A 22,559-nucleotide genomic window follows, 5' to 3' on the forward strand; every position below is an offset into this window, starting at 1 on the left:
TTGTCATGTTTGTTCATTATTGTCACCTCCACAGGTACCTATTTTGTTTGGGATAAAAGCTAGCAGATTGCTAACTGTCCTCAGCCTCCTCTAGAGCATCTTCCTCTCCCACCCCCTACGGATGGTTACTCCTGGCTAGAGGGGCACCACGGCACAAGCAGGGTTGGGGGGCTCCTGGGCACTTGGTGCTTGCACCCCCTGAAATACAACAGGGTTATTTCACAGGCAAGGAAGCTGCTCTTGGTTGTGTAACTCCCTTGTGTCTGTGATGTGTCAAGCCGTATACTCATGATCCTGGTATCCACACATCTAAGTCATCCTCAGGTTTTCTAGATCAGCAGCTGCTCTAAAACAGATGTTCTCACCTGTTGGTTCTGACCCTGAACTTGACTAAACAGATTCTGCTCCAATTTTTGTCAGTCTTTTATAATTGGGGTATTTTAACTTGACAAATTGGAATACTTCCACTGTGAGGGACAAATTTTATTGAACTGTGAGTTGAAAAGACTTTCAATAAAATATTCCCTGAATATCAAATTCAATTTACTTTCATCACAGAGGTCACTGCTAATCTCCTTTTTTTAAAAGGAAAAAAAAATTAAGCAGAACTTCATATTAAAACGCATAAATATACCTGCCTTACATTTTTTACTAAATAAGCAAATTTAGTTTTAAGAGTGACTTGTCAATATCATTGCAGCAAGAAGAAAATTCTGGCAGTTGCACAGAAAAAACGAATGAAGGATTTAGTGCTTCAAATATGACCTGAGCTTGAGAAATAGGCTCAGTTGGTGAATACTTCTGTGAAAGTGATCAACACGAAAATGGATAACATTGCCACTGACATTTTTATCACACAGTTTGAGTGTTGACACTCCAAAGAGATAATGAGAACGGTCCCAAAGATCAAAGTTCCTGTCGCAGGCTTTCTGCACTTTCAAGGAGATGATGGCACATCCATTTATACATGTTTCAATGTTTGGAAATGTTCTTTTTCTTTCTTTATCCAAAGAACTTTAAGACTCATCTACATGACATTGTGCTAATGAATAGATTCTATGGAGAATGACAAAATAGGCAGGTCCATAACTATACATAAAAGCTTAAAAAGAAAACTAGGATATTTCTAATGAAAAGCACCTTAGAAACATGAAAGAACAGTGGGAAAATATTATGGGTATTCTTTTCCACATAAAAACACCTGCAAATATTTTTGTTACCTTACTAAAGTTAAAAACTCCATTTGTATTTTTAGAGAATAAGTTGCCATCATATCCCAACTAGACTAAAAGTAATCTTACCTTGGTCATCTAGAAACAGGTCAAACCAGTTTGAATTTCCTGTTTCTTTTGCCAAACAAACGCTCTTCATTTAAGAAGAAATTTCCATGCCCTGACAGAATAAGCAGCTCACAGGAGAGTGATCTAACAAAAATGACTGAGGCTCAGGATATGAATGTAAAACTGATTGCTTGACCTGCTCTGTAACACAGCTCGTATCATGCATATGCACCTGAGAAGCTATTATGATTTGCACATCTTCTGTCTGAATGACTGCCATCCTATCTGTAATAACTTTACCAGTTAAATCACCATCTGTTTCACAGGCTTTCTAATGTTTATATCTCCCTTTTCTGTCCTAGCAAAAGAACAAAATTGTTTTCCTCTACTGCATGGGAACAAATATCCCTGTACTCAGATGGGCAGCTAAGCTAACATGTCCTAACTGTCTCTATCAAACCAAGACATAAATTTTAGCATTCAAATGAACCCAAATGAAAACTATGATCTGCTACCCCTACAGAGGGCAAGGCAGAACAAGAAACATGTTACACGTTTTCCTTTGTCCTTCCATCCCATCTGGCAAACTTGCTTAAATGCTAATGTAATTGGTGATAATGAACATACAAAAACCCTGACAAATACACATACCAATAGAAATGACACAGCATTTACAAGGATCCCAAACAGATCCCAGGCCAACATAACCAGAGGAAATTTGGATATTCTCTGATAAGTCAAAATTTTTGGAGACTATAGAATGTGTTCTTCCCTTAATTATTAACTGGAGTTTAAACAGCTTTCATACTGCTATTCAATTCTTCATTATTAAAAATACCCCAAACAATAAAGTAAACCAGACATCTCTTCCAAACCCAAACAAAGCCAAACTCAAAAAATCTCAACAAAGCTACACTTGACCTAGCCTTGCCTGCAAAGCTCAAGGAAATAGGTAACATGCCTTCCGCCACTGGGGAAGTCTGTAATCACATTTCTTCCATTTTTACTACACAATAATAAATGCAGACAGTGCTGGCACCTACTATAGGTAGCTCAGAGATAATAACTGTGCAAGTCAGAGACTTAGAGAAGTCTGGCAGAAGGGAGCTCCAAGGTAACCTTTGCATAAGATGTATCAATATGGATTTGCAGAAGCATTCTGGAACAGTGAGGATTGCTATTCACCTCTCAGGACCCTGGATTAAAAAGTCAGAGTAGAGATCATAGTGACTATATATAAAATCTTTCACAATGGGCAAGATTAGGATTAATTGGTTTGTCTCTATGCCTCTCCTGGACATCAGCAGGACCTTTTGGGTTTTGTTAATGCTGAAAAAATGTGTTAATTAAAATAACAAATGCACATTAGAAACCAACCACTCACAAAAGGAGCTTCTGCTATGTTTCTCTATTACTCAATTTTACTGACACAAAGAAAAATTACTTTCCACTAGTTGTTTGTCATAGTCTGCTCCCTTCCCTCCCCATACAAGCAGTTCAGAGAGTTAGCAATATGGTGCCATCTATCAGAAAGTACAGATGCAAAACGATTTTGAAACTTCTTTCCTAATGCACATACATGCTTAGTGATCCCCTCCCTCCAGGTCCCTCCTGTTTCTTGTGTTGGTGAGATTTAAAATTTGCTGGGAACAGACCCCATATCCAGGATGGATAAAATTTTTGAACAAAAAAACTATTGAGCAACAAGCCCTTTCTCTCCACACAACAGTTCTACTGTCTTCAAATTGATAAAGAGCCATCAGAGCATTCAGTTAACAACTTAGAGATGCAGGCTTAACACTCATTTGCTGTAACACTGAGTTATGCTGGGAGAAAAGAAAACAGTCCGGGAATCCTCTTGTCTGACCCCAAGCAAGATGGGGCAAAACCAGAGAATGGCACAACAAACAGAAGGAGGAGCCCCCACAGCTCACATGGTCTTTCTCTTGCCCTGGAGCACAGTCACTACACCTGCCCTTTCACCAGCCAAAAGCCACCCAGCCTTTTATCAAAGACTCCCTGATAGCAACACCTTCACACACAGCCTGAAACAATAACCTCAAATCCAATCACTTTTACCATAGCCATTAACCAAAAACATTTCCTAGCAGCCAAGCAAGAGTTAAAGCTTTCAAAAGTCTCACTGGCAACAGCTGCAAAAGTTGCCAGCACAAAAAGGAAAGAACAAGATTGGCACTAATTCACAATTTTTGATAAAATAATGATTGAGAAAAGCAAATCTACTCAATAAATTAAAAACAAAGAACTCTCAAGGAAAATGAAGAGGGAAATTACTACAGCTCAGAACTTTCTTAAACCTATTGCTACAAGATAACAGGAGTTCTTATGCTACTTTAAAAAAAGCCACAGAGCATTTTCAATGGCGAGTTTCCAAGGAACCTGAAACCAAAGCAAAGCCCCCACAATAGTATTCCAGGACCAAAAGCAGAGCTCTGCAAGCTTCGAGATGCTAACCTCTCTTTCTTTTCAAATTCCTTTTTAATTGCAAGGCTAGTAGTAGGGAGAGTATCTTGGGCATGCAGACTTTTATGGTCTCCAAAGAAAAAAAGTTCCAGTTGTTCAAGAGCAAGTTGGAAGCTGGCAATGCTACACTGTCTTCTCATCTGCAAAAGGAAAGAATTCATGTACAAAGTCCGTGTCTTCTTGCTATTAAATCAAGCAACAGCTGAAAAACTTGGCTGCACGAAGCAGCTCTACTCATCTTCCTTGTAGTCACCTTCAAAAGTCACCTAAGATTTTGAAGAACAGGACACTAAAACAAATGTTCAGTGTCTTTTAAAGTGTCCAGAAATGAATGAACTGGCAGACTCATCAATTTCTAGAAACCAAGGTGACAGAACTATCAAAGACCCAGAGAAGTAACCACTGCATTGTCTTGCCTGACCTTCTGCAATGATGTGCAGAGGAATGAAGGAGTCACAGGCCTTATTACAGGGAAAGGGCTCTTTGTTCCTGTAGCTTTCAAAACAAAGTACAATGATTTTTTCCACTGCAGCTGAAGCAATTCTATCACCAGTGTCATTTTTTTCTGATGTCTGAACTGCCAAATTCAGAAACACTTCTCTGCCTAAACACAAAGAGCCAGTGAAAAGACCGAACACGGGTAGCTGGGCTTTTGTCCACAAACCCAGCAGCAAACCTTGTTAAAGGAAAAGATGCATACTGAAAGTAATAGTGATGGTCTGCACGTGAACATATATTAATATTTGCTGTCAGATGCAAGGCCAGATAGGGAGGCAGCTAAGCACACTGGGCAGGTCTCTTGCAAGGCTAAGAAGTCCACTGCTTGGAAGGAGACTATGGGATAAACAGACACTTGGAAAACCTGACTCCCTGAAATCTGGATACCACTTTCTTATTGGCACTCAATTGCCCTGATTGTGAAAATGAGCTGGAATAGTCTCTTAGGACAAACTGTCAGAAACCTGCTCTGCCCTTCCCACTGCACTTCTACCCACTCCCTTCACTGCAGTCTTGGCCTTCTTGCTTCTCCTTTGTGTGAGGGTTTTCTTCTCCTTTCCTTTTGTTTCCCAGACATAAAAAGAGAGAAAGAAAGATGATGGGTGACCTGAGGAAAGGATCAATCTAGACACTGAGAGAAAAGAGGCCTGACATGGTTGTCAGTAGATGACACAAAGAGAATGATCTATAGTGCTTAGTGCCCAGATTACCTGTCCCGCGGCAAAGGAACATTTTAAAAATAATTATTCTTACAGAACAAAATTAAAATGTGACATCCAAGCCAAATAAAGGGAATAATTTATGCACAGATTATCTGATAGCAAATTCACCAGCTTTACCTATTGAGCTCCTAAATAAACCTTCTAATTGATATGAGAATTTTAGAAAACCTATAACAATTCTTACAGTACTCATGCCCAGTTACAATAATATAATGATTAATTTATGACCAAAATGTCTAGAAATAAGCTTTTGCTTTAAATGTGTGCATAAGAAAGCCTTATTTAAGCTAGCTTAAATTTGAAACAAGAAAAAGATAGGGAATTATTATTGACATTTTTTACTTCCTGAGATCAGTAAAATAAACGTAACATCTGGAAGAAAATTTTTTAAAATATATTTTTTATGAAAATAATTTTTTTAAATAGACATATAAAGACAAGAGTAGTAATGGTTGAGACTGCGACAAAAAAAATCTGACACATCAAGGAAAATTTAAGCTGTCAACTGTCTTTTCAATTAAAGTATTTTACCTCTTAAAAGACATATCATTGGCACAAAAGAAGTTGAACTGCATTCTGTTCGCAATTGCCTGTCATAACCTGTCAATTCACAGTGAGATAAAATGAAATGGTATCCATAAGTGCTGAAACACTAGACCATTTATTAATCAGTCTGCTTTTTCAACAGTTTTCTATTGATATATTAGGAAATCCAATTTTGTTTTACATAGAGAAGCATGTGTAAAGTCAATAGCAAACACTGTAAGAGCAAAAACATTTAATGCTTTTATATACAGCATAAACTGCTGTTGCAATTAAAGCAGCAGATGTACAGAGCAACAAAAGTAAAAATCCTAGGCAAAAAGTCTTGGAGATTAATTATAAGAATCAACATGTTGAACTCCAATGTTCTCGCCATCTTTACCCTGTAATTCAAATCACACACTTCCCAGATAATATTACATCGATACTATGCCTATTCATTTACACCTAGTTTTTTATAGGTACAGCTCTCTCTGTATTAATTTTCTACTGTTTTTGGATACTGACTTTTTTTTTTATTTCATTCATTATAAGGTTTATTGTATTTTTTTGGCAAAGGGGCAGAACTTTTAAGGAAGCATTGGAAGCAACTCAGCTGTTAAGCACGGTAAGAAGTGTACCCAGTTGTTTCTGTCCCCTACCCCTGTACTGACAACCACCTGCTTCTCCCTCGGGTTTATTAGAATAAGCAAAGTCCCTTCCAGCTACTTGATACAATTCTGCTTCTGTATATGTCACTGGTAAAATGGGAGATTATTAAGTGCTTTATGTGCTTACTCGCTTAGTTTCTTAAAGATCACCCACCTTTCAAAGATCCTGAGCTACATTTGGCTTTCCAAACTAAAAGTAAAGCTGAAGTCAAGGACCTCACCAAATTCAGCTACCCAGTATCCCTGTACAAATATCTTTCCTTAAATATCACTACTCCCAGATCCCAGCTGTCAAAATTCCCCCTATGCCCCTTTTACCAGCAGTGCTGCAGGCATTTCCTCCCAGCCTGATGCACAGTGCTTATGAGGTATCCAGGCAGCAACTTCAATTACATTTAATTTCAGCAGGAAAGACCTCTCAGGTGTAACAAAGAAGATATCACAATACCTAAACTTAATCCTTTTTACCAGATTGCCCTACATTGCTTTGGGTCCATGGCTTAGAGTAAGAGGTGACTGCATGCAATTTCCTGAGGATGAAAATGACTGATGTATAACCAGCAAATAACACCTTATGTTAAAAGTGAAAGAGATAGTCCACCATCACTTTGTTGAGACAAACAGCAATAACCTTTCCCTAAAAGGAAAGAAATCCTTTCAGGAAGAAATCCTCTCACTTCTCAATGCCTCCAGCACAGAGAGGATTTTTATTTCTTCCCCCTTTTCTTTGGGACTGCATTTTTCCTCAAGAGCAAACACCTCAGGCCACCACCTTTCTGTCAAATGCTTTTTTGGATCAAACATGTCAGGCAGCACTCTCAGAGTGGAGATGCCCCAAGATCCTGTCCTTGTGGTTGCCATGGCTCAATAAAGCAGGCAATAGCAATGCCAGTGCTCAAGGACTCTCTGCATCCCTGCCTTTTTTTTTTTTTCCACAGCAGCAGCAAAGGCATTTCAAAGGAATGGCAATTAAAAGCAGATTCCTTAATTCAGCCTGACTGACTATTAAGAGCCCTGAAGAATTGATACCACAGACATGGAGACAGATCCAGAGACATCACATGTTCCCAGTTACCATCAGTCTGTGGCTTTGCCAGAAATGTCAGTGCTAACAACATCTGAGAATCAGGAAAGAAAATGTAGAAACTCCTAACATATACATAAAGGGAAGAATCTTTTCTTTGTCCCTTTACAGCAAATAAATACCTGGGTGCATAATACTGAGGTCACAGAAAATAACACTCTTATACCAGGCATTTAAAACATTACTTGATGTTTCTTTTAAACACACAAATGAAAAAACAAACCTAAAATTAATCTATATATCTTAGAGTACAGCATTACTTACTGAGTTTCTTCAGTGTATATAACCACATACCTCAGGAGAATAAGCATGATAAAGTACAAAAGTATCTTTAAACTGTATTCACCACAAGACTTTGACCTCATTACTTATGATTAACATCCTCATTTATATTGATCAATATTGGTTCTGTGATGGTAAGTTTCAAGGTTTCAAATGTCTGCTTCTATGGGGAAAAATTACCCCAAAAAGTAAAAACAAAACCTAAACCATCCCAAACATATGCTTCCTTTTATTCTCAAATACATAAATTAGCCCTCATATTGTATTGCCTTTAGAGTTGGATGGTCACTATTGATTCAATTTTTATATTCTTTCACTGTATCACAGAAAAACAGGATCTATCATTCCTTTACATTTTCTTCCTGCTATTAAATCTAACAGATCACAAAATTCCAGACCTCAAACTCTTCCATACTCCATGCATGTAGTTTTGCACGGCCTCTTACGCAAGCCTTTGGTTGTACTGCTTTCTTCCTAGTCCCCAACTTCATCAAACAGTAAACCCAAATAATTCTATTGACTTCAGAGATGGATCTGGGGATTCAATACAGCTCTGGATGAGGGTCAGGGAGAGGGGAGGGATTACAATGGACTTGGGAACCACAGTACACAATACAGTAATACTGCAATACTACATTAGAAAGTACCATGACCCGGAATGATAAAGCTCTGAGGAGCTTTTTTGTACGAGATTAGTGCTTTAAATAAAAGAAAAGCTGAATGCCAAAATGCCTATAGAGTCAGAAAGGCTCTTTGTGAACTGCCAAACATAGCCAAGACACTGGAAAAAGAGTGAAGTGCCAGTGTGGATCTTGCTGACAGCTATTAGGCAAAGAAATAATACAACCTGCCCAGCAGAAAAGGCCTTGCTTCAAAATGGACACAGGAGCTCTGAGTACATATGGGTATCCACAGACAAACCATCTCTCAGCTTGTTAACGGAGGGTTATGTGTCCTGGTGGGTCTCTGGAGATTGTGCTGCAAAGACTCAACACATCTTCACAGCAGTTCCAGCTAACAGGTCTTTCTGCTTCCTAATGGCTTCAAATAGATCTTTTCTGACACAAGCCGAAGCTTGGCGGATGCCGCATCTCCACAACAGCAGCACAGATTATTTGTATGTGCCCAGTTTGGGTAAACTGGTCAATACAAGCTTTCTTAAATCACAATAGGTCTGGCAAGAAGTAACATCAAACTACAGAAGTTCAATACCAAACTGGAGAACACACAGATGGATCCATTGATCATCTGAATAGCCCAACTCTCGGTGGCAATTACCAAGTTTGTTTGAGGAGAGTTGGCATCCTTCAGACCCCATTCCCAAATGACAAAGGAAGCTAGAATTATTCTAAGCAACATTATTTCACAGTCTATTCTGTAAGTAAAAGGATAATCACCATACATAACCAAAAAAAAAAAAAAAAAGCCTACATAAATTCAAGCATTATTAAATAGGAAAATAAATAAAAGACTCAAACCCACACCAAAACAGCTCATTTATACATAGTTGTCTATGGGAAATGATTGGGAAAAAATTCTACACTTTAACTAACGTATCCTCTAATACATAATGGGAGCATAAGTATGTCTATGTTCACAATTAAAAAGCCCCAAGAAATACTTCTCTACTGGCATTTTGGATAAAATTTTAGCAGAGTCTCCAGTCTGTCTAATTGCTGTGATAGCGTACACAGCCTGCCTCAAAGCCCAGAACATATGGCATCCTCAAAGGATTTGATATCATTTTTTCTTTAAAACGTGCAAGTCAGTTGGTCATTGTTATCCCTCTGTGGAATTACTCAAACAGCTGCTACCTTCCAACTAATAGGTAAGAAAATCTTTGTCTTTTCTGTGGCTGCTAATTTCACTGACACACTTCTGTCATATAATGAGAGTGGGTAATATGCCTATAATGAATTTTAATGTTGCATATTTGATCCATGGTGTAAACAACGCTTTGTTGAAGACTGACATACACAAAAGGATGCATTTCATGTTGCTTGCAAGGTAATCTGAATCATGAGGCACACATTTAAAACTGCACTTCATAAAATATATTGTCTTCAGAAATATTTTAAACTCTTTATCACCAAATAGGTTATTACTTACCAAATACTGATTTGCTAAAATGTACTTCTAGGTTATGATTGGGAGTATGACACCTTATTCATGCTACATGCAGTAGGATTACAAATTTCCTCATTTTCTGAGTTCTTCTCTTCCACAGCTCACAGATCCCATCTATTCTTGATCATCAGGCTATCTCCCCAAATAAAACTTTTTTCCTTTTACCTCCTACTCTTTCAAATTGAAAAACTTTTCTTTCTCTATCAGAAGACTAATGAAACAATAACCAAAATGAGAAATAAAAAGCACCAACAAAAGATACGTAATTAAATGACTAAAAATCTAAATCTCACAAAGTAGAGAAAAAAATGGTGATGAGAAAAGGAGATAGTAAAATCATGATCATGCACCACATGTGAGCCATATATGAAACATCACATCCTCACACATGTGATGGTTGGAAGGAGGGTAGAAAAAACGAGCTGCCCACATTTTAAAATTAAGTCTATGGACATTCTTAACGTAAACATCCTAAATCTAACATGACAATTGGCCAGGCTTTGTTTTCCCTACTTTTTCCTTCTTTTGAATTTTAGTTGTAAGGTCAGTTTTCTTCAATACATGTATCTTCAAGTGAAAGAACACTAATGAAAAGCAGGTAACAGTTAAAAATTTCCAGAACCAGCAGATGTCATGCATTATTTTTATGGCCTAAAGACTGCAGCTTTATTACCATTTACTAATAAATTATTTAAACTCTTAGAGGAAAAGTGCAGAAAGTTCCTCCTAAAACCTCACAGGTTCACATAAATCCATATTTTCAAAATCTTCATGAATTCCAATGCACCTAAATGGAAGAACAACCTGTTCTGAAAATACACTCTCATTTTACTATGTGACAAGTGCCAACAGTATACTCTTAGGCCTATAACAGATATGAGAAAAGAGGCAATAAATTAATGAAGAACACTAATTTATGTAAATGATACAAAATGACACAATGAAGAATGCACAAAACATCCCATCCAAAACATAAAACCATTGGACATCTTGCCATTAACTTCAAAGACTTTTAGATAGCTGCTAACAGGCAAAGATCTGGAGCAGTTTTAGTTTAACATAATTGCCACCTCCAGCTCCACCTTCTCTGCCCCCCCCTCCCCAGATTCAGGTGTGATGGGAGGGGCAGAGGACCTAGAAGTTTAACATGTTAAAACCTCAGCAAGAACAACTTTCAACAGTTTCAAAAGTACCAATGAATCAGAGAATTTATTAGAATTTATAGTATGTTCTTTCATGGTTAGATTCTGCCCAAAATTCACTAACATAAAACAATTTTTAAAAAAAAGAAAAAAAAAGAAAAAAAGGAAAAAAAAAGATTGTGATGTGATGCACCATTCTTCCTAGACTTTTGTAGGTGTTTTTCATTCCTATATTCTCTTAGAAAGACATTCATCATGATTTTTATCAAAACCATCTTTTTATCAGGCCTCCTTCCCACAAAGAAAATCTATTTAGTTATTCTTTTATGAATGTAGAGAATTCTTAAGAACATCAAAATCTTTTCACTGGAGTCTAAGTTACAGACACACATTTTTTTGCCAAGATGTGAAACAGGTGTTTTTCAATTATTTCCAATTTCAGGAGTTATAAGAGATAGCTGAATACATGCACATGATCATTTACTTTATATGCATCATATGGTAAGGATATATTCTTGTCTATAAAATCCACCATCAGCTTGAAAATAAAATTATTAGTGAGATGACACTATCATTCTCTTATGGCACAGCCGAAAAGTTCCAGATAATTATCATCATTTTACAATTTTCACTGATAGAAGTCAAGAGTTTCTATGGTGCAGAGAGAGAGATTTTCTTGTCAAATCATTTGTAAGATCTATTTGAAAGAAGCTTTGCTACATACTTCTCCAAGCATTATTTGCACTAAAGCCTGACAGTGTAGGGAAACCAAAGAAAATTAAACAGTTATACTTCAGGCAGTTTTCCTGCTTATTAGACTCTGAGAGTTTAGTTAACTTTAAAAAGGAAAAGGAAACACAATGCATTTATGCAGCTCCTGAAATTAAGAGCTTTGCAACACAGAAATTTTACCATCATTTACTTAACATGTTAGTGGCATACAGGAGCTCAAAAGCAAATAAAATGTTATGTGTAACACTTTGTTACGCCTCAAAGCCTACACAAAAAACAAAGGGAAGAAATATGCAGACATGCACACGAATGACAGGCCCATCCCCTAAATATCCTCCTTCTGCCCTATGTGGACACGTTGGGCTTTGGTCTCTCTAGCAGAAGCCACTTCATTTTCACCAGCTTCTAAGCAGGGGTAGGAACCCCTACTCAGAAATATGCCTTCTAAGAAACAGAACCAATCAAACAAGTATTTGGACAACTCAACAAAAAGACAGAACTGAAACATCGCATGCTCCTCCAGTAGTGTCGATCAGGCTGGGACAGGGAGAGAAGAATTTCAAGACTTCAGCACATAGCTCAAAGCCAAATCCATTTTTTCCCAAGTGAATGAGTGATGGCCTTTCATTGCTGATCACACTATAATGGACCTTCCACACCGTTGTAAACTTTCTTCATTAAGTGCCAGCAGCCTGCTAAGCAAATGGATTACCTACTTAAGTGACTCCCAGAGCGGGGAGACATTCCTTTCAGCACTGCATGTCGCAGGAGCTTCATCTCCTGTACCATCCTTCTCCCCTTCCCACCACCAAAATTCATTCCCTCTGCCATACTATTCTCTCAGTTAAAGAAGCACATCCTTTACTGTCATACCTCCATATTTGTTATTTCAGAAGACAAAAAGGAACTCTGAAGAATGTCTGGTTTGAATCATCATTACAGACTGATTGCTCAGCCACTTCTATAACAATAAGTGAGCTTCATGCAGTTGACATAACACTGTAGCTCAAAACATTGTTTAATGAACTTGTAGAAAAAAAACCAAAAACAACAAACCAAAACACAAACCCACCCTTGAATGTATGAATGATTTCAAAAGACATCTTTCAGCAAGGAAGAAAACATTAGGGTAGGACTGTTAAGTAGCCATCCACAGAGCTGTGAGATGGCAGCACAGAACTTGAGCCAGCTCTGATCACACATGGATTGCAGCTGGCACTTCTCACATGTATGCGAGACATCACACGGAGCTTCCCAGGTTATGCACGGGGAGGAGGGAAAAGCTAACACCTCCCTTTCTCACATATGGCACTAGCATATGCTCAACAGACAGCAGAACTGTAGAGCTACAGACAAGGAAGTGAAAGCCCCTGCTTTCATCCATGAAGGAAGAGGGTCAATTCCAGCAGTACAATACCACCAGTTTGTCAAAATATGGTATAGACTGAGCTGCTGTGGTAAAATGAAGGACTTAAGTGATGATCACCTGATTGACAGCCTGCAGGGCACACTATTAGTGCACTTACTAGTAGAATTACACAGAGGAGACAGAAGGAATGCTGTTGTGAGTTAAACTAAAAATACAAAATCCTTAAACCTAGATTATTATGCTGGAGTATTTGAAAGCAAGGAAGTATTTCTGATCTCTGCTTCTGAGGAAACCAAAGAAAAAGGAGAGTGTTCTAGGTCAGATCATGGCAGTGGTACCTAACACTAAAAGGCAAAATATTTTCAATTTTAAAATTTTTTGGCTTAAATACTTCAGCTCTTGGCTTCTTTTCTTCCTCAGTAGAAAGAAGCAATCCACTGTTCACACAGTGACATGGCAAATAATATTTGATTTTCATATTACAGAATTATGTATTTTTACCATGGCGGGGAGTAAAATCAGTTTAAAATATTCCTAGTGCAGTTTAGAATGTGGTCAGTTTTTATTTGCCATTCACAAAGACATACCATGTTTGCAACCAAAGAATTCATTCTCACTATGCAGGGATAGCACAGTGTTCTTGGCTCCAGCCCACCACGTGAGGAGATACTGGTTTTGTGTTCTCAAATTGCAGCTCTATGTCTGGTTACCTGCAATCAGAGAAAATCAAACAGGTAGAAAACTGCTGCAAGCACTGTGCCAAATCCAAGTACCTAATAGAAAAAAGCATCATCCAAGCCCATGTTGTCATATTGGCCATCTTAAGACTCTGCTGAGGAAGAGCAAGGTTTTCCTATAATACTGTTCAAGTAGTCGCTGTCAGGGGTGATCCATGCTTTTTTGGAGCTCCACAGTTCCCAGGAATGCAGTCAGGATCTTTCCTTGGCCCAATTCTCTCAAGTAAGCTGGTATAGATTTTTAAATTGTGAGGAAGAAATTCACTTCCCCCCCGCCCCCCCCCACCTTTTTTTTCCACAGATTAATTTTCCAAGAGTGCAGTGAACTGTTGTGATTCACCCAGGACCAGATTCACAGTTCCCAGTAAAAAAGTCAGGAGGTAGCAGGCTCAGCAGCAGCAAACCATTTGCTCAGTCTGGTTTCTCTGTGTAATCTCGACCTGTGTTCAAAAGGCCAGCGATGATGTTGTTAGCTGTGGCCAGAGAAGTGGGGAAATGGCAAGGAAGAAATCTATTAGAAGTCTTTAATCCAGTCTTTCACAGCAATCAGTGAAGTATTAATTCTGCTCTTTTTTTTTTCTTTTTCTTTTTTTTTTTTGCATAGACAGGCACAAAAGGGGTTTTTTATAGCTAGAGACTAACACTTAAATTTAAAAGCACTACAGAGACACTTTAGTACAGAGCACTAATTTTACAACTATAGAAGCAGCAAGTGGGTTCAGATGAGGAGAAAGATTTCAAGCTTTATTACTAACTTGGCTGGGAAGCTAAAAAAAAATGAAAGCAAAAGCAGTCTGACAGATGCCAGAGAAGCAATTGAACTGAGGTAAACTTGGAAGTCCTTTCTAGTTGTACAGAAAGCTAAAAACAATTTTATCCCAATTCACTGATATCCTGTTCACCCAGAGGGAAGCAGAAAGTTTTGAAGCCCTGAGTCAGGGAAACCAGGGGTCCAAACACAGAGCAGCTTAAAAACCAAAAGGATTAAAGAAACTGACTGTACACCTTGCTTCAAAAACCGTAAGCTGTGTGTTCCAGGCCTCACAAATATCATGGCCCTTACATTAGAGGCAGTGCAGCTTAGAGAAATCACTAGGCTGCCTAGCTCAAAGCTTCGAGCTAAATAAATAAATAAATACCTTAGCTTTTAAAAACAAGGATAACAATCACAATGTAAGATTTCACAGAGTTGAGAAACCTGCCAAAGATCAGCTTCCAGGACTTAAACAACAGTTCAGGGAATACACACCTCTACAGATCTCTACAGGACGTGCAGCTTTGTTTGTGGTACCATGTCTTGAAGCACACTTCACACATGAATTCAAAAAATGGCACCAAGGGTGGGATTCTGTGTTTACTGCCTCCTAAGGATCCATCATTCATAAATGAAAACACAGGATTTGCTAGAGAGTAAGCACCAGATCCTTTAGCTCCTCTCAGAATTGTCAGTTCCTTCTTTACATCATTAATTAAAAGGAAACGTCTCCAAAGATGATACTCTGCCACAGTTGTCTAGCAATTTCATCATATTCGAGCTGTATTCTCCATTTAATCAGCACAAAGAGCCTCCAAAGATTTGCACAGGGATACTTGCAGTTATGAATATAATGTCACTAAAAGCTATACAAAAAATGGACTAAATCCACCTTGCTTGTTTTCAGTTACCTCTCATGCTTCTCAGCTTTTGACAGATAACAGTTGGACAAACTGATGTTTGTCTTTATAAAGCATTTTTGCTTTCCTTACTTTTAAAAATAAGCTAAAGCACACAGATACGAACATAATTTCACAAAATGAACACATTTAGGGGGAATAAAGTACTTTGTGGAATTGCCTATCAGCATAGAATTGCAATTTTAAAATCAAAGTTATGCGATGACCATTCTCTGTATCATGCTCTATTCAGATGCAATGGAAAGCAACTCACTTTACTGTTCTCAGCTGATGTCAGAGAACAAAGATCAAAAAACAGAAAAAGTGCATAAAGGGAATACTGGGAATGCTGGCAGAAAAGATGGGGAAAAAATGATTGGGACAGAGAGAAAAGTGAAATTTACTAATTTAATTTACCCTCTCAATCCAAAATCTATAGTACTAGGAATGAAGACAATGCAACTGAATGTATTTAGATGTTTTAAACAATAATATACTAAATAATAAAATAGTAAACAAGACTTATTTGTGAGAACTTGAACTGCAACTGTGATAAACTGAATAGTGGTAAATTCAATATCAGCAGTTCACAGAAAAGTGTGTATATACACTGTGTATACATCTCTTACTGTTTCCATCACTAAACAAATTCGTGCCCAGTTATACATAGTTCCTAGTCCCAGTTGCTGTTACAAATCCACACATCATCAATCAAGCTCAACTGCTCACATAGAATGTATTATTCGAAGGTCAGTGTAACACTGGACAGCCAAGGTAATGTGGATGAGAGCAAGATTATAAAGTAAGTTTGACATTTTTATGCTAAATCAATTCTGAGTGATATGTGGATAAAAAAAATTAATTTATCCCAAGTGATAAATTACTACTGCTTCAATCATTGCACAAAACAGCCTGGGTACTTATCCTCACATTTTCCACAATGAATCTATGTCCTTCCATGGATCTATTCATGACCCATTCTCTGCAGTCATTACTAGCATTCAAAAAAAACCAAAACAAAACACCAAAAACCACCAAAACAACCCCAACCACTAAAATCCACAGAAGGTCTTTACTATACAAATTAAACAAGCTACAAATAAGATAAAAAAACCTCTCTGTAAGACTACCCAAATCCATACTTTACCTAAGCCTTCTCTATGGCAAACTCCTATTGCATCAGTCTTATGCTCACACTTGATTGTTTTGTGCACTATGGGTCCAATACTATCTCTCATCTCTGCTACAAACAGTCGAAAAATTATGAAGAGAAGCTTTTTTAGCCATCCTGCAGGACAAATTGGCCAGCATTTTTCAGTCTAATTCAGAAGCTGGACAGACAGCCTAAGACCCCAGCTGCAGTTACGATTTGGTTTCCCTTGTCCTAACACAGACCACAGAAACTTCACAAGCAAGTGCTACATATCTCAGCTGGGATGCCAGAGCTAAAAAACAAGCACTGGGCATTGTAGCCACAGGACACACAGTGCATGTTCTACCAGGAGATCAGGTCCTTGGTCCATTACCTTCATCTTACTGCCCTGCCCCAGAGCAAGCATTTACAGGGTCACCTCCAGGTCTAAATAAGGAATGCCAGGGTCCAAGATCTCCATACAGACACAAAGACTACTGACATCCCTTCTTTCCTATGCAGTTTATTTAATCAGTCTGCTGATGCACTAGATTAGAGAGAAGAAAAAAATTGTGTTGATTTTTTTTATACATTGCACATAGAAAATATGCTCCATCAAATTGTGGTCTGCCAAACGTGATTGCAGTCACCCATATGCAATACGGAATAATTTAAAAAACCCCACAATGTAAGTAGTGGAATATCACAGAAACATAACAATGAACATCTGAGAGGAAAACAAAACAAAACATATATTTTAAACATATAGTGTACAGAGACTAAGGCATGTCAACTTCAGCTAAAGGAAAGGAAGAACTCCAGTGATGACCTGAAAGGTCTATAACTTACAGTATAGTGAAAGTGGATTATTCAAGTATGCTCTTACAGAACTGATCTTTATATGACATTCTCCAGGTAGGAGTGCTGAAAGCAATGAATGAAGGAACATAAACAAACCAAAAATATACTAAAAACAGAAAGAAGTCTTGAGTAAAAGCATAAAATCAGGATGATCAAAACAGTGGCAAAAAGCCTGTGTAAAATTGAAACATTTGTGCTCCTCTGACCTAACATTTTCCAATAAAAAGTTACTTCTTTCAGATTCCAGTAGAGTTTTAAAAGAATTGCAAACAACAGGAAAGTTATAAAGTCAAAGTTACTCAACTCTTGAGTGGAAGAGCTGAGAAAAAACTGCATTCCCTGTCATCTGTAGTTGTGGTCTCTTACTACAAAATTACTTCTCATAAGATATCTACCTGCTGCTTTTCCCATCCTCTCATTATTTCTAGCTTTCCATGAGGGCACACAAGGCTGGGAAGCTGCTTTTGTTGGGTATAAGAAATACTAAAAGATGAGAAACACTCTGCTTCATTTCACCAAGGTGCTTTTCAGAGGGATCAGGCCCATAATTTGGTCACTGCACTGACTACATCACACTTCTGTCAGTAAAGCTGGTCAACAGTGGGAATGGGCATCAGGCAGCAGCAACATCAATCTGATCCTGCCAGAACATGTTACAACATCAAACAACAGTCTTTTCATTAAATTAATTAACCTTGATTTAATTAACAAGTGAATTAAATCAGTCCCCTTTCAGAGATGAAAAGCCATGTTGTCAATAAGATCCCAGACTCACGACAAGCTCGTATCCTAATGTGCTACATCTGCTCTTGAGCAGACACTGTAGGAAAATAGAGTTATTTAAGAAGGTCAAAATCTGTCAGTGTCATGGGGGCTTATGACACTTTACATCTCTGCATCTGAAGCCCTCAGCATACCTGATGTAAAGAAAAAAAGTGATTTCTTGAGGAGACATCTGCACATGTTCTCTCATACAGGGTGAACATGCAGTGATAGGACAATGGGTAACTGTTTATAATTGAAAGAAAGCAGGTTTAGATTAGATACTTGGAAGAAATTCTTTACTACTAGAGTGGTGAGGCACAGGCACCAGAGAAGTTGTGGATGCTACAACCCTGGAAGCTTTCAAGCCAGGCTGGATGGGGTTTTGGAGCAACCTGATCTAGTGGAAGGTGTTCCTGCCAATGGCTAGGGCATTGGAACTAGATGCCCATTAAGGTCCCTTCAAACTGAAAGCATTCTATGACTCTATAAAGTGCCACTGCTGTCCCCAACAACCTCAAAAATGCTTTGCAGAGTTATCCAAGAGGTAGAAATATGGTTTTTAAATTTAATTTGATCATTAACATAGTCTTTTCTGAGAAGAGGAATAGTACAATTACTCAGCGTTATACTTGGTAGGTTGCCTCAGGCAAGAGGAAGCGTATATCTGTATATCTAGTCTTAAGATTCTCTTCACTATCCTTTACATTTATCTTTTACATTATGACTCGCTTTTATTTCTTAGAAATGCTTTGCTTGGGGAACATTATAATACATCATCAAGTATCTTTTACGCTTGTGCAAGTGCTCGTATCCTCAGTCTTAATTCTTCATTAAGACGACTGTCAGCTGTTGTTTTGGGCAATGGAGTTTTTAAACCAGAAATAAAAATGCATCAGAATGACCTCATGTTTTAAAACTAAAAGAATGGTGTAACTAAGGTAATCATTCCTCCAGTATTCTGTCTTCAATGCTATACAAAATCAATAGTGAGAAGTATCACTAGACAAAATGATACAATGCTTATAGATTATGTGTTGATTTACATGAACATCAACATATTGGGAAACATTACAAACCATTTAATTTACCATCAGAGTAGAGAACATTTAGGAATGAAAAAAGACCAATAGTGCTTCATACACAATTTGGCTTTAGGGACCAGATGTGTTATAGCTTCCATATGTCTCAGCCTACTAAATGCATTTTTAATGGCAAGTTCTTGCAGAGCAAAATCTGCACAGTTGCCTGGGTACTCTGTCAAAAGGCAAAATTTGCCCTGAACTGTATTTCAATGATGCTTCTACATGTTCTGGCAGCCCCACAGAGGTCACAGAACGGACGGAAGAATCAACTCAAACTATAATAAGCCTTTTTAGATATTCTACCAATTTCTAGGGCATTAGACATAGATTATTGTTCTTATGATTCAGTATTTCCAGCCCTACTCATTAAACATTTTGAAACTTCCCCTGGATAGTGACAGATCATTAGTACTAGAGGACTACCAGACCAATCACACATTTGTTTATCAGAGCAAAACTGTCCCAAGAAATTGTCCCTCAATCAACAACAGTCTGGGTGCTACAGTTCCTCAAGCCTTTCAAATTTCAGACACTTTTTCCTTGTTCTCTAATGGCTCTAAAGGGCCCAAAGATCCTCATTGGAATGAAACCTAGCAGAGTCCTACATTTCATTATACAAACAGAAGCTCGGGACAAAAAAAACCCAGAATATTCTTATGTGAAAATGACTTTTTTCCAAGAGGACTGAAGGGCTAAGCAAGTGTTAACAGGTGCACTCAAATGTGCCATTTGGCACGTAGTGGTACAGGATTCTCTTCAGAGTTCCCTGGCATGTACTGCTCATTAAGCCAACATTAAGAAAAAACACACGTTTTGTACGATAACTAACATTCCTTCATTTTCAACAATGCTTCAATGGTATAAAGGTCAAACTTCTTCTCTGCCAAGGAGAATACCTGAATGAGTCACCACCAGACAGGTGAGCCATTATAAGCTTTTACAGGCACTTCACAGAATCACAGAATAGAGTTTGATGGGACCTCTGTAGATTCTCTAGTCCAACCTCCCTACCAAGACATGATCACATAGAGCAGGTTGCACAGGATCCAGGTAGGTTTGGAATGTCTCCAGACAGGGAAACTCCACAACCTTCCTGGGAGGCCTGTTCCAGTGCTCTCAATGTAAGGATGTTCTTCCTGGTGTTCAGGAATTCCTTATGTTTTAGTTTATAGCAGTTACTCCTTATTTGGTCCCTGGCCATCACTGAAGAAAGTCTGGCACCATCCTTGTAGATATTTACATGTCTTGATGAGATCCCCTCTCAGTCTTTTCTTCTCTCAATTAAGCAGGCCCAGCTGCCATGGTCTCTCCCCATATGGGAGATGCTCCAGACCCTCAATCAGACCTAATCCACTCCAGGAAGCTCTGTGTTTTAATCCAACCATGGAAACCAGAACTGAACACACTACCCCAGTTGTGGCCTCACTAGGCTGGAGTAGAGGAAAAGGATAATGTCCTGTGACTTGCTGGCCACACTCTTCCTAATGCATCCTGGACACCACTGGCACCTCTGGTTCATGGTCATTTTGTCATCCACCAGGACTCCTTTAAGAACTGCTCTCTAGTGGGTCACCCCCCAACTTGTACTGGTACTTGGGGTTATCCCTCTCCAAGTGCAGGACCCCACACTTGCTCTTGTTGAACATATTTAGGTTTTTCTCTGCCAATTCACTAGCCTCTGAATGAACGGCAGCACAACCTTCAGGTGTATGAGCCACTGCCCCAGTTTCATATCATCAGCAAACTTGCCAAGGGTACATTCTATCCCCTTATCCAGTACACAGATAAACAAGTTGAATAAGACTGGACCCAGTGTTGATTTCTGGGCAATGACACTGGCTGCAGACCTGGATCATACTCTGATGATCACAACCCTCTGACCTCTAGTTCTTGATCCACCTCACTGTCCATTCCCCCAACCCATATTTCCTGAGCTTACCTATGAGGATGTTATGACAGACAATGTCAAAAGCTTTGCTGAAGTCAAGGTAAACAATATCCACTGCTCTCCCCTCACTGACCCATCCTGCTAGCAGACTGAACAAGCACCTTGGTGAATCCATGCTGACTACTCCTGAGGAAAAGTCCATACTTAGCCAAGCTTGTAGTGCAAAGGCAATTTGGTCAAAGTACTCCAGATCTGTTGCCTGTTACCAGGGTGTGCACAGCTGTTCACTGCAGTGACTTTTAGCAACTTTAACTTGATTGCTTCTTGATACCACAGAGTAATATTTCTACATGTCTAAAAACATGGATTCAAGATGTATGTTATTGATCAGTCATGTGAGAGCAATTTTAAATATGGACAAACATTAAGACAGGAGTTTCAGTGATCTTTTGCTACTAGAAAAAAAAACATTAGGATACATCAAGGGGCAATTCTGTTGTAACTTCTCAAAACAAACAGATCTTTAAACTCATGGTTTTTTAGTCCCTAATAAGGTTAATTGCATGGACAATTTTCAAGGCAACCTGAAGATTCCAGTCTGTATAGGCAGTTCCAGGTAAGAAACAGATTTTTACTGTAAGATATTGTCATGGGTTATAAAGTAGATCAAATTCCACAGAAGTCAAACAAAAATTTTACTACTTTTTGAATGTCAAAGATGGCTTTTTTCCTTATCTATCACCTGCAATAAAACTCCATCTGAAGTACCTTAGAGAACATTCAGCCTCTAATTGTTATTTTACTGCTTTTAGAATCCTGTAGTGAGCAATCATTGAATTACTGTCAGTGATGGTAAGTTTTCAAACAAATACCCTCTTAAAAAAGCCCACATGCATATTTCATACTCAGAAAAACGCAAGTGCCTTCAGACTCTTGAGGAAAATAAAACCGTTTCAGATACAATCTTCAAATCAACCATTAGATTTATAAGACACCTTACACGGACTTACACTACTAAATGCAAGCTTCTTTGCAAGGAATTTAGCATTACTTTGATATCTCTTTATTCTGTGATTTCTATGCTGGAGAAACGTCACCATTTTGGACCTGCAAAGTTTGCGTTTAAACAAGGATGTGCTTGTTTAGAGCAGACTGAGTGATGGGGATGTCAGCCAACAATTAGTAAAAAAAAAAAAAAAAAAAACCCAAACATATACTTTAGCACAGTTGCCAATTATCCTGAAATTAAAATTCAACACCCAATATAAAAAGCCTAAGGGACATACATGGAAAGAGAAAACATGCTGATGGGTTTGGTTTTTGGGGAGGCGGGGTTTTCTTGTTTGCTGCAATGGAGCTATGTTCCTCTTTTTATATTGGCTTAAAAGCCAGAAGATTTTATAAACATTTTTTGGCAGGCATAAAAATGGGAAAAACTGCCAGCATACCTGCTTCACTAGTCAGTGAAGGCCTTTCTAAAATGAATATTGCAAATTTTACATTAAAGTCACATTACTACTCAGTTGTC

At 38.3% G+C, this 22,559-nt stretch overlaps 1 long non-coding RNA gene across 1 annotated transcript in view; it reads right to left on the reverse strand.

Moving 5' to 3' along the window:
• Positions 1-22,559, reverse strand: part of LOC116995434 — a 116,842-nt gene that overhangs the window by 9,781 nt on the left and 84,502 nt on the right. Inside the window, exon 5 of the long non-coding RNA XR_004417732.1 lies at positions 13,501-13,623. This is a non-coding gene — a long non-coding RNA (uncharacterized LOC116995434). The remainder of the gene's footprint in view (positions 1-13,500; positions 13,624-22,559) is intronic.

This window comes from Catharus ustulatus, chromosome 4 (genome assembly GCF_009819885.2).
Source record: "Catharus ustulatus isolate bCatUst1 chromosome 4, bCatUst1.pri.v2, whole genome shotgun sequence".
Classification (NCBI taxonomy): domain Eukaryota; kingdom Metazoa; phylum Chordata; class Aves; order Passeriformes; family Turdidae; genus Catharus; species Catharus ustulatus.